This window comes from Rhinopithecus roxellana, chromosome 14, assembly GCF_007565055.1.
Source record: "Rhinopithecus roxellana isolate Shanxi Qingling chromosome 14, ASM756505v1, whole genome shotgun sequence".
NCBI classification, from domain to species: domain Eukaryota; kingdom Metazoa; phylum Chordata; class Mammalia; order Primates; family Cercopithecidae; genus Rhinopithecus; species Rhinopithecus roxellana.
Genome location: NC_044562.1, coordinates 105084993 through 105100882, shown reverse-complemented (window position 1 = coordinate 105100882; position 15890 = coordinate 105084993). Strand labels below are relative to the sequence as shown.

General features: G+C 38.7%; 1 long non-coding RNA gene across 3 annotated transcripts in view; it reads right to left on the bottom strand.

Moving 5' to 3' along the window:
• Positions 1 to 15890, bottom strand: part of LOC104674716 — an 86018-nt gene that overhangs the window by 69602 nt on the left and 526 nt on the right. For all 3 annotated transcript variants that reach the window (XR_004053162.1, XR_004053161.1, XR_749677.2), the window contains exon 2: positions 14371 to 14548. This is a non-coding gene — a long non-coding RNA (uncharacterized LOC104674716). The remainder of the gene's footprint in view (positions 1 to 14370; positions 14549 to 15890) is intronic.

Below are 15890 nucleotides of genomic sequence, written 5' to 3'. Positions count from 1 at the left end.
TTCTTCTGGAAATGTCTTTAGATGAATATCTTAAGCCTGTCACTAGCTTCTTTCTTCTCCTCTGCAGTTTTTCCCAGATCACCCTTGCTTTTCACCACAGCTTATACAAAGGCATGAATAATGGCTGGCTAGGATTTAGTATGTATTTTTCTACTTACAGATAATTTGAAGTTGGAACATTCTCTGCATTCTAATATTAACATATGGTTATGTGTAGTTTTTTTTTTTGAGACGGAGTCTTGCTCTGTCACCCAGGCTGGAGTGCAGTGGTGCTCGGCTCACTGCAACCTCTGCCTCCGAGGTTCAAGTGATTCTCCTGCCTCAGTCTCCCAAGTAGCTGTGACTACAGGTGCATGCCACCCACGCTTGGCTAATTGTTGTATTTTTGTAGAGATAGGATTTCACCATATTGGTCAGGCTGGTCTTGAACTCCTGACCTCAGATGATCCACTCACCTCGGCCTCCCAAAGTGCTGGGATTACAGGTGTGAGTCACTGCGTCCAGCCTGGTTATGTGTAGTTTTATATGTTCATCTTTATAGTTTTTCAGAGGATGTGTGAGGATTTTCAGAGTAATGCATTTGCCATTACTTTAGTTCCCCAGTCAATCTTTTAATAGTTTTGTAAATATTTTGTCTGCTTTTTTTTTCTGGATAAAGAATTGTCAGGTTTTTAATGGTCTGGGATATGTCTATTCTAGTATTGCAATGGTAATACTGCTTAAGGATAATATTGAAATTGGCTAATCTTAATTGACTCATTGGTTAATATATACTAAGATAAATTCTTCCAAAAGATACTATACTCCTACCATAACAAACAATTCATAAATTATGTGATATCAGAAATTACAACAGAAAAAAACACTGTTCACTAAAATACAAAATAATGTAAAAGTCTTTTATGCAAAAGGAGCTACTTGCTTTTGTTTAGGGGCTCTCTCCACTAGGACAATCATTTTTATATTTAAACAGTCAAATTCAATAAATAAGTAGTTTATTACCCTGGCTATATGAAAACAGTATTTGAATCACAGTCTATATGAATTTTGGCTTTTTTTGCACCTTGCTTACCAGAAGAGAATCTATGTAACTTAATGATCATGATATTAAAAACAAAATATTGAATGAAATCACTAACTTCTTAAATATAAATATCTTACATATATTTATACTTAGAGGATTTTACCTTGGAATACTCATTTTAATAAAGACATCTCTTTAAACTGCCATGATAATATTTTTATTGCCAAGTTTATTCTTGGAGGTACAATATTATTTCTTAGCATTACACTGATCTTATTTTATATGGGGGTTAAAGTTGAGTAGCGGAAATTTGGAACTACTCAGGTTCCATCAGTTAAATACTATGTGATCTTAGGTAAGTAACTTTGCCTCCCTCAGCTTTTGTTTTTTTCATATGAAATATGTAATTAATTTAACAATACCTATTATTAGAGATTTTTTGAAAGGTTTAGTGTTTGTAAAATACTTTGAGTATCAGAATGAAAAGACTCCATTGCAAATTACTAACAATTATAAATTTGCCCAGTACATATTAGCATGCTAATCACCAATGCTAGAAGTTTCATTGCAGTACCTTATAAGTTTAACAGTTTTCCACAAATCTACTCTCTCTACTTAGTATAAAAATATTTTACTAGGCCAAGCACAGTGGCTCATGCCTGTAATCCCAACACTTTGGGATAGTGAGGTGGGAGGATTGCTTGAGTCCATGAGTTTGACACCAGCCGGGGCAATATAGCAAGACTCCATCTCTACAAAAAATAAAAAATTAGCTGGGCATGGTAGCACGCACCTATGGTCCCAGTTACTCAGATGACTTGAGCCCAGGAGTTTGAGGCTGCAGTGAGCTGTGACTGCACCATTGCACTCCAGCCTGGGCAACAGAGCGAGACCCTGTCCCCCACCTTCCCACAAAAAAAAAAAAAAAAAAAAAAGAGAATGTTTAGCCCTTTCTAGTAAGTACTATATATTATATAGTATTGCAAACTGCCTACTTTTTCTCAATATAAAAATATTTTAATATGTACTGCTACTTCATGTATTAAGAATGTTTAGCCTTTCTCATATTTTTATAAAATAGTGAGCTGACTTTAATAATCCCTGAAATCAAAGCTTTTTTCTCAATGCTTCTTAGGAGTTAAAAATCTGACTATTCATTTTATAATTTTAACCAAAGCAATAATAATTTTAAAATTTCTAATAGTTATAAATATTTCTCACATAATTGAATAGTAACTTGAACTGAAGATTTTTTTAGCAACAAGACAGTATTTACTCTATCTGTCCAAAACATATTAGTACCAGGTAATTACTACTTCACTTCTGTAAGCAATTTAAAACACAAAAAACTACAGCAACGTGTCTGCTCATTACTTCAACATTTATTGAGTGCCTATAGCTTGCAAGAACTGTCTTCTGGTAATCCTGGATATCAGAAGTAGCATGTGGTAACAGAGCAAGGAATATAGGGTAGTAGCCGACATACCCAGTATCCTCAGTGGGGCTCAGAACATAACAACTGAGGACAGTCTCAACCTCCCCTGTAAAATTGCGATATACTTTCCTTGGAAGTTTTTGGATTGTATAGAAAATCAATATTTAGGTTGGTCCAAGCACATCAACACTTATTAAAAAGCTCCAGGGTCAGGCACAGTGGCTCAAGCTTATAATCCCAACACTTGGGGAGGCTAAGATGAGAGGATTATTTTAGGCCAGGAGTTTGAGACAAGCCTGGGCAACACAGTGAGACCCCATCTTTTTCTAAAAAATGAGCTGAGTGTGGTGGTGCACACCTGTAGTCCTAGGTACTTGGGAAGCTGAGTCAGGAGGATCACTCGAGTCCAGGAGTTTGAGGTTGCAGTGAACTATGATCACACCACTGGACTCCAGCCTAGGCGACAGAGCAAGATCCTGTCTCTTAGAGGAAAAAAAAAAGAGCTGGGGTTAGAAACAAAATGAATTTTCAAAGTTTATTCTTCATAGAGCTTACAATAAATCAGTGGAAAAATGCTGTTTAATATTTTGCCTCAGCACTTTGATTAATCAGTCACTCCTAATGTTGCTTCTTACTTCTTTCTACCCACCTGAATCCCACCCTTTTCTGGGCCCAGTTGTAAAGCCACATCCACAAAACCTACAATATATTTTATTCACTCTTAATTACGATGAATTTTATCAACTCACAACTCCTAGAATTTTATTTATCTATGCTGCTTATCTGCAATGTTCTGGAGTCTGGGAAGTCCAACATCAAGGTGCCAGTTGGACTGGTATCTGGTGAGAGCTACTCTCTGCTTTCAAGACAGCATTTTGTTGCTGCTTCCTCTAGAGAGGAGGAATGTTGTCTCCTAACATGACAGAAAAGACAGTGAACCCACTCCCCTCAAGCCCTTTCTCAAGGGCCCTAATCCCATCCATGAAGGCTCTGCCCTTACGACTCAATCACCTCACAAGTGCTGCAGCTCTTAACTATCATATTGGTAGTATTATAATACTATTTAAGAATTATGGAGGACATTCAGACCACAGAACTTCACTAATAGCAGACTTAGAATTTACAAAACAATTACAGTTGTCCCTTATTATAGGGGGGAAGTAGTTCCACGACCTCCAGTGGATATCAAAATCTATGAATGCTCAAGTCTCCTATATAAAATGGTGTACTATTTGCACATAACCTACGTAATCCTCCTGTATACTTTAAATCATCTCTAGATTACTTATAATATCTAATACAATGTAAATGCTATGTAAAAGTTGTTACACTGCTTCTTAATTTGTATTATTTTTTATTACTGTTTTTTGTTTGTTTGCTTGTTTTTGAGACAAGAGTTTTGCCCCCATCGCCCAGGCAGGAGTGCAGTGGCGTGATCTCAGCTCACTGCAACCTCCGCCTCCAGGGTTCCAGTGATTCTTCTGCCTCAGCCTGTCGAGTAGCTGGGACTACAGGCGTACGCCACCATGCCCAGCTGACTTTTTTTTTTTTTGTCCCCGAGACGGAGTCTCGCTCTGTCGCCCAGGCTGGAGTGCAGTGTCCGGATCTCAGCTCACTGCAAGCTCCGCCTCCCGGGTTTACGCCCTTCTCCTGCCTCAGCCTCCCGAGTAGCTGGGACTACAGGCGCCTGCCACCTCACCCGGCTAGTTTTTTGTATTTTTTTTAGTAGAGACGGGGTTTCACCATGTTGGTCAGGATCGTCTCAATCTCCTGACCTCGTGATCCGCCCGTCTCGGCCTCCCAAAGTGCTGGGATTATAGGCTTGAGCCACTGCGCCCGGCCTCCGGCTGACTTTTATATTTTTTTGTAGAGAGGGGGGTTTCACCATATTGGCCAGACTGGTCTCAAACTCCTGACCTCGTGATCCGCCCACCCAAAGTGTTGGGATTACAGGCGTGAGCCACCATGTCCTGCCCTGTATTGTTGTTTCTTATTGTTTTTTTCCTCGAATATTTATTGATAGATGGTTGGTTGAATCCAAGGATGTGGAACACGCAGATGAATTCTATCTAACTTAAGTTCCATTTAGTAGAATCTTTTTACACTAATGGGCAAGACAAATAATTTCTCAATTTCATAGTGACATCTCGTTTTTATGAGAGAAAGATGTTCAAGTAAAATTTGTATTAAATTCCTAGTTGTTACATAGATTAAATATGTGATTTAATCATGCTTAACATTAGAGCAAATTTAATTGGCAAACACATTTTTCATTAAAGAAAAATATTACAAAATTTCATTTTACTGTACTAAATAGAAGAATGCTTGGTCTCCCATAAAAACTACAGAATAAAATTTATTTCTAATCAATGGCAATAAAAAAAGTTTTAATATATTCTATAAATGAAACATCAATGTCACTAAAAAGACACATTTATTATAAAATACAATTTATACATACGATTTCAAGCAAGAATTTTAAAATAAAGTGTTATAGACACAAACAGAACCTGTTCTTTTTTTTATTTTTCCTCTTCTCATTAATTTCTGTAAATAATGAAGGCTACTCTAATGTATTTCTTGATTTTTAATAAGAGTATATAGTCTCATTCTTAAGCATTGAGGGTCTATATCATTTCTTTTTTTTAAATAGAGGAAACTTACTCATCTCTATGGATTGATGGATGCTAAATTCAAACTTTAAAAAAATTCAGGGAAAAGAGGGAAATGTTCTGTTACACCTAATTAAAAATGTATGATGTATTTTTTAATAGTCATATTTGTAGTTTTAAAATTTGACTTCATATTTTAGTCTTATTTATGTATATATAATACATAATGTACATTTTATATTTTAATGTTTCATATTGTATATTTTTATAACACAATATATTCTATAATACATTATATATTTTGTATGTATATATTTTTGAAACAGAGTCTTGCTCTGTCGCCCAGGATGGAGTGCAGTGGCGTGATCTTGGCTCACTGCAACCTCCACCTCCCAAGTTCCAGTAATTCTCCTGCCTTAGCCTCCTGAGTAGGAAGGACTACAGGCGCACACCACCATGCCCAGCTAATTTTTGTATTTTTAGTAGAGAAAGAGTTTCACCATGTTGGCCAGGCTGGTCTTGAACTCCTGACCTCAGAATTGCCTGCCTCAGCCTCCCAAAGTGCTGGAATTATAGACATGAGCCACTGTGCCCGGCCATTTTATATTTTATATCCACATTTACCTTAATTTTTGTAGATTTTTTTCATTACATATCTGTGCTAATTTTGTTCTGACAAAGTTTAAATTCTACAGTTGCTTCTGCTAGCAAAAACCAAAAACTTCTAAGCAAGATGTAAAAGCTTCTATTCAATGTGTAAGAGTTGTTTTTCTCCCATTTTGGTTGATTAAAAAGCAAAGTGTTATCATATTTTTAGTTCTTTCTATACATTTTTCTTTTAATCAGAATTAATGGTAATCATGTCTATGTAGCTTTCTTCTAAGCACAGACAAGAGTAAACACTAGCTGTTTTCATTTCTGGATATTATCAAGAATTATTAAAATTTAACTTAAAAACTCTTTACCCAGACTTTGAAAAGACAGATTTTCATCTGCCCAATTAATTTTTAATGCTACCATTTAATTAATGACTTATTAATACATCCCATTAAAGTCTTGACATAAAACTTTACAAAAAATTTTTTATTTTAATAGTCCTCTAATTTGATTATCGGTAATAACAAAATAGATTGATCCGGAAAGTATTTGGTTATTAACACAAGAAAGTGAAGCCTAATGCAAAACAGTCATATCATTATGTTTATAAAACTGTTACAGGGCTTACAAGGAAATAAAATATTCATTAAAATGGTTTTTTACATTTTCATTCCTATCTTAGGATCCCAATATGCAAAAACATGTTTAAAACTTTCTTTCTTTTGGCCGGGTGCAGTGGCTCACACCTGTAATCCCAGCACTTTGGGAGGCCGAGGCGGGCAGATCACGAGGTCAGGAGATCGAGACCATCCTGGCTAACACAGTGAAACCTCGTCTCTACTAAAAACACAAAAAATTAGCTAGGCGTGGTGGCAGGCGCCTGTAGTCCCAGCTACTCGGGAGGGAGGCTTAGGCAGGAGAATGGCATGAACCCGGGAGGAAGAGCTTGCAGTGAGCCAAGATTGCGCCACTGCACTCCAGCCTGGGCTACAGAGTGAGACTCTGTCTCAAATAAAAAAAAAACTTTCTTTTTTTGAGATGGAGTCTCACTCTGTTGCCCAGGCTAGAGTGCAGTGGTGCAATCTCTACTTACTACAACCTCCGCTTCCTGGGTTCAAGCAATTCTCCCTGCCTCAGATTTCCAAGTAGCTTGGATTATAGGCTCCTGCCACCATACCCAGCTAATTTTTGTATTTTGTTTTAGTAGAGATAGGATTTCACCATGTTGGCCAGGCTGGTCTTGAACTCCTGACCTCAAGTAATCTGTCCGCCTCAGCCTCCCAAAGTGCTGGGATTATAGGCGTGAGCCGCTGCACCCAGCCAAAACTTTCCATTTAAGTAACTATTTGTGATGAACATAAGTTTAAAAAATACCTTAATAAATGGACTTTAAAACAATGAAATAATCACATCCACCCCCCGCCCCTGCAAAAGAAAAAGCTTTCCCACAAATGTAGGCAAAATTAATCCTATGCAAACAAACAAAAAAAGCGCTGAGTTACATAGCCTCTAAAAACAGAATTAAAATTCAATTTTGGGCCAGGTGTGGTGGCTTGCGCCTGTAATCCCAGCACTCTGGCTGAAGTGAGCAGATTGCTTGACTTCCCTGGAGGTCAAGACCAGCCTTGGCAACATAGCGAAACCCTGTCACTAAAGAAAATACAAAAGTCAGTCAGTAGTCCCAGCTACTTGGAAGGCTGAGGTGATAGGATCTCTTGAGCCCAGGAGGTCCAGGTTAGAGTGAGTAGTGATCATGCCACTGTACTCCAGCCTGGGCAACAAAACAAGACCCTGTCTCAAAAAAAAAAAAAAGAAAGAAAGAAAAATTTGAAAAGTGCAGAGGTCTCAGCTTCAAAGATAACAATATTCAAACCACAACAATCAACCATTACCACCAACATGCTTATGTGCCATGCTAAAGTTAAGACTTACAAACATAAATATAAGATAAATATTTTTTTTTTTTTTTTTTTTTTTTTTTTTTGAGACGGAGTCTCGCTCTGTTGCCGGGGCTGGAGTGCAGTGGCCGGATCTCAGCTCACTGCAAGCTCCGCCTCCCGGGTTCACGCCATTCTCCTGCCTCAGCCTCCCGAGCAGCTGGGACCACAGGCGCCCGCCACCTCGCCTGGCTAGTTTTTTTTTGTATTTTTTAGTAGAGACGGGGTTTCACCGTGTTAGCCAGGATGGCCTCGATCTCGTGACCTCGTGATCCACCCGTCTCGGCCTCCCAAAGTGCTGGGATTACAGGCTTGAGCCACCGCGCCCGGCCCAGATAAATATTTTAAGTGTGTTACCACTCCCATACCATTTTATGATGATGTAACAGAAAAATATGCAGGATTTCTTCTATACTGTCCTTGGTATAAATGGCATGCTTGCTGTCAAGAGCATTGAAGCTCCATGGTGAGAAACTTAGAATGAACTCTGGGATAAAAAATAGGGTTATTTGAGAAACTAGTTAAGTAGTACATATGTTGTATGTATATAGTTTTTAAATTATTAATATGCAAAAGTACAGATGAGGTGTTTCTAAATAACTGGAGTATATGTATTCAATGGCTTTATCCAACTCCTAAGAAAGTGAAACAGGAATAGTGAGAAAAATAAGTTAACACCATTCCTAGGCATGCTGGTTGTATAACATGCACTGTATAATGCAAAATCAGTTAGGTGTATTGGGTGATTCTGGAGGACACAGTTACCATTTCCTTCCTTCCTCCCTCCCTCCCTTCCTCTCTCACTCGCTCTCTCTTTTTTTTCTTTATTTTTGAGATGGAGTTTCGCTCTTGTTGCCCAGGCTGGAGTGCAAAGGCACAATCTCAGCTCACTGCAACCTCCACCTCCCAGGTTCAAGTGATTCTCCTGCCTCAGCCTCCCGAGTAGCTAAGATTACAGGTGTGCACCACCACGCCCAGCTAATTTCGGATTTTTAGTAGAGATGGGTTTCACTATGTTGGCCAGGCTGGTCTCAAACTCCTGAATTCAGGTGATCCACCCGCCTCAGCTTCCCCAAGTGCTGGGATTACAGGCGTGAGCCACCGCGTCCGGCCTTTACTTATTTATTTATTTATTTATTTTTTGAGACGGATCTTGCTCCATCGCCCAGGCTGGAGTGCAGTGGTGCATTCTCGGCTCACTGCAAGCTCCGTCTCCTGGGTTCTTGCCATTCTCCTGCCTCAGCCTCGGCGCCTGCCACCACGCCCAGCTAATTTTTTGTATTTTTAACAGACACGGGGTTTTACCATGTTAGCCAGGATGGTCTCAATCTCCTGTCCTCATGATCCACCCGCCTCGGCCTCCCAAAGTGCTAGGATTATAGGTGTGAGCCATCGCTCCCAGTCTCATCCAGTCTTTTTTGTTTTGTTTTTTTTTTTTTTTTGGAGACAAGGTCTTGCTCTGTCGCCCAGGATGCCAGGCTGGGGTGCAGTGGCACAATCTCAGCTCACAGAAACTTTTGCCTCCTCGGCTCAAGCAATTCTCCTGCCTAAGCCCCCTAAGTAGCTTTGACTACAGGTGTGCACCTCACGTCTGGCTAATTTTTTTATTTTTTTGTAGAGATGGGGTGTCACTGTGTAGCCCAGGCTGGTCTTAAACTCCAGGCTCAAGTGGTCTGCCCACCTTAGCCTCCCAAAGTGCTGGGATTATAGGTGTGAGCTACCACATCTAGCCTAGTTACCACTTCTTATAAATGAACAAGTAGGTGACAGAAAAACAGAACAGTATTAATAAATGAGAAAGATTCAAAAGACAGGTAAACAATATTTCGTTTTCTGAATAGTTTAACATTTATAGTTCTGACTAGTTTAGTTTTCAGAATAGAAAACCCAGAAACATATTCAGCATAAATTTAAAAATTCAATATATGACAAAGGTGGTCTTTCTAATTACAGAGAAAAGAATGGATTATTTAGGAATGCTACTGGCACACCTGGCTATCTACTGAGAAAAAAATAAAATTAGATCCTATTACCTTATTCCATATACAAAAATGATATTTTTTAAGATGTAAGAGATCAATTGAGAATAATTAAGCACGATCTGGAATATGTAGGATGCTTCATGATAATATCAAGGGATAAGTAAGATTTTTTAAGCCAAACTGGAAACCTATAACTTATTAAAGAAATCATTGACACATTTTACCATATAAACCTATCTATGGCAAAAAATACATGTAAAATCAATAGAAATGAAAAAAAAACACTGTGAAAGCAGCATAGTGATAATATCTATTACAAATCAAAAGCAAAGGCTAAACAACTAAATATCAATAGGGATTTAGGGAAAAGGTACTATAGAATGAAAAAACTTAGATGAAGATGCATGCTTAAATTTGATTTCATTTTATAAATGGTAAAAAAAAACTCCATCAATACCAGTATTTCTGTAAACATATATGACACACACACACACACACACTCTTTTATGATTGTGTGACCATGCAGAAAATAAGGTGGGAAGATACATAGTAGTTCGTCAACATGAGCTGCAAAGGATGTTTGTGCAGTAGTAGATAGAGGCAGAAGAGCCAAATTAAAAAGGAAAAGAAAAAGGCAAGGAAAAGGTGAAAAACGGAAAAGAGAAGGACTACACTAAAATAGTAGATATGATACAATCACATACAAAGTTTTTTATAAAATTGTACACATATGTGGACATGAAAAAAAATTTAAGATAAAACAGGATGCTGCCTAACTTGGCAGAAGGAATGCTCAAGCAATTTATATCAGTATCCCCTTCTGCTTCCAATCTCAAAAAAATGTAATCTGAAGTGGTCATGGAGACCAAGCATAGTCTTTGATTATTATAATTCTGAAGTTCGTGTGTGTCTGTGTGTGTCTGTGTGTGTGTGTGTGCACACATGCACGCGCACGTGCACATTTGGCTGAACTCTATTACAGGAACAGAGGTTAGTTCAATTTGGTTTTATGGTCTACTCCAGAGGTCAGCAAACTTTCTGTACTAAATATTTTAGGATTTCTAAGTCATACCATCTCTGTCACAACTACTAAACAATTGTCATTGTAGGATGAAAGCAGTTAAACTGTGATGGTTAATTTTATATGACAGCTTGGCAAGGCTAGAGTACCCAGTTACTTAAGTAGCATTAATCTGGGCTGCTGTGAAGGTATTTTGTAGAAGTAGTTAATAGCTATAATCTGTAGACTTTAAAGAGATTACTCTTGATAATGTTGATGGGACTCATCCAATCAGCCTTAAGAGCAAAAACTGAAGTTTCCTAGAAAAGAAATCCTGCCTTAAGAATGCAGCATCAACTCTGGTCTTAGTTTCCAGCCTGTGAACCTGCCCTACAAATTTCAAACTTGTCAGCTTCCACAATTACGTGAGCTAATTCCTTAAAATAAACATCTTCACAGACAGATAATGTATTGTATACTATGGTTCTGTTTCTCTGGAGAACCCTACTATATAATATGCAACAACAGACAATACATAATCTAACGGGCATGCCTGTGTTCCAATAAAAGTATTTAAAATAACAGGTAGTGGGCTACATTTGGCCTGTTTACCACAGTTTTCCAACTCCCGGTTTTATCAATAATAAAAAAATAAGGCTGGGCATGGTGGATCACACCTATAATCACAGCACTTTGGGAGGCCAAGGCAGGAGGATCATGAGAGGCCAGGAGTTCAAGACCACCCTGAGCAACATACTGAGACCTTATCTCTATTAAAAACAATAATAAAGTATAGCTGTTGGCCGGGTGCGGTGGCTCATGCCTGTAATCCCAGCACTTTGGGAGGCCAAGCACTTTGGGAGGATCACCTTAGGTCAGGAGTTTGAGACCAGTCTGGCCAACATGGTGAAACCCCATCTCTACTAAAAATAGAAAAATTAGCCTGGCATGATGGCAGGCGCCTGTAATCTGAGTTACTCGGGAGGCTGAGGCAGGAGAACTGCTTGAACGTGGGAGGCAGAGGTTGCAGTGAGCCGAGATTGAGCCACTGCATTCCAGCCTGGGAGACAAGAGTGAGACTCTGTCTCCAAAATAAATAAATAAATAAATAAAATAAAATATAGCTGTTAACTGGATGTGGTACTGATGCCTGTAATTCCAGCACTTTGGGAGGCTGGGGAGGGAGGATCACTTGAGGCTTGGAGTTCAGGACCAGCCTGGGCAGCAAAAAATTTGAAAACAACTAGCCCCACACAGTGGTGGCACACCTGTAGTCACAGCCACTCAGGAGGCTGAGGCAGGAGGACAGCTTTAGCCTAGAAGTTTGAGGCTGCAGTGAACTATGATGGTACTACCATGCACTCCGGCCTGAGAAATGGAATGAGGACTCATGTACTTAAAAACATGAATAAAATGTATCTGCTTTTCTTAAGCATTCTATATATTTCAGACAGTGTGCAAGGTTTGAATTCCAAGTGTTCCACAAATTAGGGATTATTCCTGGTGAGGCCAGATATTCTAGAGCAACTAAAAGCAGGAATGATCTTTCTAGAAGCAGTGAGATCTAGACTGTAAGCTTAGATGTAAGAGAGGTTTCTCAGAGAGGGTTTCAAGATAGTACTCTCTTTATGTGTTTTAATATCCTTTTATTTATTTATTTATTTAGAGACAGAGTCTGTCACCCATGCCTGAATGCAGTGACATGATCACCGCTCACTGCAAGCCTCAACTTCCTGGGTTCAAGCAATCCTCCTTCCTCAGCCTCCCAAGTAGCTGGGATTATAGGCATGCACCAATGCACACAAGGCTAATTTTTAAAATTTTTTTGTAGAGATGGGGCCTTGCTTTGTTGCCCAAGCTGGTCTCAAGCATCCTCCTGACTCATCCTCTCACAGTCCTGGGATTATAGGCTTGAGCCACTACATCTCGCCTCTATATTCTTTTAAATAGTGGCTTGGAGAATTGAAAGTTTTTGATGCTAATCCAGCAGAAATCAACCAACAGAATGTTTTGGATATTCATGTATTAAATGTGGCAACTTTAAATAAAACTTGATGTGGGGAAAATAAAAATGTATAAAGGCACTAAATCAAGAGTTTATTATTTTTGTTATGAAAGGAATTCCTTACATCAAAGACTTAAAACAATGGACCTTTAAGTAATATATCCCTTAGAAGTCCTCATGACATTTTGGGCTGGATAAAAAAATAAAAAAAAAAAAAGAAGCAGGGATCCTCGGCCAGGCATGGTGGCTCACACCTGTAATCAGCACACTGGGAGGCCGAGGCAGGCGGATCACCTGAACAAGTTGTTCTCAGGCAGGTAGACAGTAGAACGATAGTTACCAGAGGCTGCGAAGGGTATGTGTGTGGTGGGGGGTGGGGACAAAAAGAAGATGGTTAATGGGTACAAATATAAAGTTGGATAAAAGGAGTAAGTTCTAATGTTTGATAGTAGAGTGACTATGGTTAACAACATCATATTGTATTACTTCAAAATAGCTAGAAGGGAAGACTTGAAATACTACCAACATAGAAGTCATAAATGCTCTAGATGATGGTTATCCTAAATACCTTGACTTGATCATTACACATTCTATGTATGTAACAAAATATCCCATGTACCCCATAAATATATAAAAATACTATGTATCAATAAAAAATTATATGATTTGCAAAAGGCAAATGTAACCACATCTTTTCAATGTACCACCATTTACGCAAAGTAAAGGATATCTCTACAACTGCCCTTACCAAAGAGAAGCTTTTTAGAAAGTTAGGTTGTGGGATGAATAAAAGAGGGGAAAACAAGAACTTTGAAATTCAGTATCTGAACGAGCATTCCAAGCTATCAGGTGGAATAAATACTCAAAACCTAAGAGTAAAGGGCTGAATGACCATGGGTAAATGACAGACAAGTTTATAAAATAAAAGGGGAAAAATTAGTAATAGTCAATAAGACGCTAACTTAGAGAAGCCGCCAAGTTCAAAAATGAAAACTAAGATGAGTGGTGAGGGCAAGTGGTGAACAAAGACATTTAGATACAGAAAGGTACGTCAGAGTCACTCATAAAGGATAAAAAGTTTAGCAAGGAAAGGTCAAGTGGGAGAACTCTGTGGATAAAAGGCAAACATGGTGTCTAGATTGTCTGGAACAGTTCTGACTTCAAACACTTGCCTGTCAAATCACTTTGTAATGATTTTTAGTTAAGAAACTACGGTCATTTTCCATGACCATGTTTTACCTATTCACATCCATAGTTCCTAGCAAAATGTCTTTTTTTTTTTTTTTTTTGAGATGGAGTTTCACTCTGCCACTCAGGCTGGAGTATGGTGGTGTGATCTCGGCTCACTGCAACTTCCGCCTCTTGGGTTTGAGCGATTCTCCTGCCTCAGCCTCCCAAGTAGCGGGGACTATAGGCGCCTGCCACCATGCCCGGCTAATTTTTTGTATTTTTAGTAGAGACAGGGTTTCACCATGTTAGCCAGGATGGTCTCTATCTCCTGACCTCATGATCCACCCACCTTGGCCTCCCAAAGTGTTGGGATTACAGGCGTGAGCCATCACGCCCGGCTGCAAAATGTCTTTACCGTAGCAAAATCTCAATAATTATTTATCACTCACGATAATTACCTGAATACTAAAATCAGAGAGAGTACATTAAAAAGAAACACAATAATCATTTTTAAATAATAAAAACATATTCATCAGTGGTCTTTATTTACTAGCACTAATAAAAAATCAGAAGTTCTGTTTAGCCTATGAAATTGGTGTCATACTCACTTCATAATATCATCAGTGCTGGGTGGAGACAAAGCCATAATCTGCCACAATCTGCACCATCCTTGCCAGGTTTGGGAGTTCTGTAGAGTAGTTACCACTGCCAGGTCTGACTGCCATAGCTCAGCAAGAGGGTGCAGTCATTTCTCTTAGCATAATCTTGAGAAGATGTCTAAGGGACCTATGTAATATTAAGTCACAGAAAGAGAAAATATTATTGGTAGTTTAGACATGGAATGTAACAGCTTACAATTATGGAATGCTTACTGTGTTTCAGGAACTGACGCATTATCTCATCTAAACAACCCTATAGGGCATGGGTACTGTTATTAATCCCGTTTTACAGGAAACCTAGGTTTAGCAAGATTAAGGAATTGCTTGAGATAACAAAGGTAGTAAGAGGCAGGGCTGGAATTTGAACCCATATAGTCTGGTTCTTCAGGGTGTATACATCCGTGTATCTATAAACACAATAATGCAGGGCCACTCGAACAGGCTGGAAAAAAATTATTTTTCTTTAAAGGGCAAATTAATTTCCTCAAAAGTAATCTCTGTTAACTTTACCCCATACCAGATGCTTATTTTCTTTTTTTTTTTTTTTTTTTTTTTTTTTTGAGACGGAGTCTCGCTCTGTCGCCCGGCCTGGAGTGCAGTGGCCGGATCTCAGCTCACTGCAAGCTCCGCCTCCCGGGTTTACGCCATTCTCCTGCCTCAGCCTCCCAAGTAGCTGGGACTACAGGCACCAGCCACCTCGCCCGGCTAGCTTTTTGTATTTTTTAGTAGAGACGGGGTTTCACCGTGTTAGCCAGGATGGTCTCGAACTCCTGACCTCGTGATTCGCCCGTCTCGGCCTCCCAAAGTGCTGGGATTACAGGCTTGAGCCACCGCGCCCGGCCCAGATGCTTATTTTCATTTCATATCCTAAAAGTTAGATTGGCACTTACATGCCAACTTAAAATCCTAAACTTTAAATCTTTATAGTATTTTAGAATTTATCATAGTGAAACATGTACAGTCGTTTGTCCCCAGGACAGTAAAATAAGGATAGTGATTGATACTCCATTCCCTTCTGATGTAATGACAAATACATAGAAACACTGTGTTTCATTTATTGGAATTACTTGGATCCAAAGGATAGCTTTTAATACCCTAACAAAATAGGTCTTTAAAAAAAACCAAGTGCCTTTCAGTATTCTTCCAAGTTTCAATAACTGATCTTTTCCATTAAAGAACTTTTGATTCATTATTCCAAATCAACATATCATCTAAATATTTCCACATATTTAGATGTAGCTTTTCCCTAAACTATTTCCTTTTATTTATTGGAAATAAGTACTCATTTACATCTTAGTTTGCCACATTTACAGTTCTTTGAAAGTTTCATCTAATATTCACCAGACCATTCACCTCACAATTTTCCTCCCTCTTTCTAAATAGGTGAATTTGTTTACTGCAAAATCGATGGCTACGCTATTAAAGGTCACTATCACGATTTTAAACTACATGATCACCATCACCAAGAT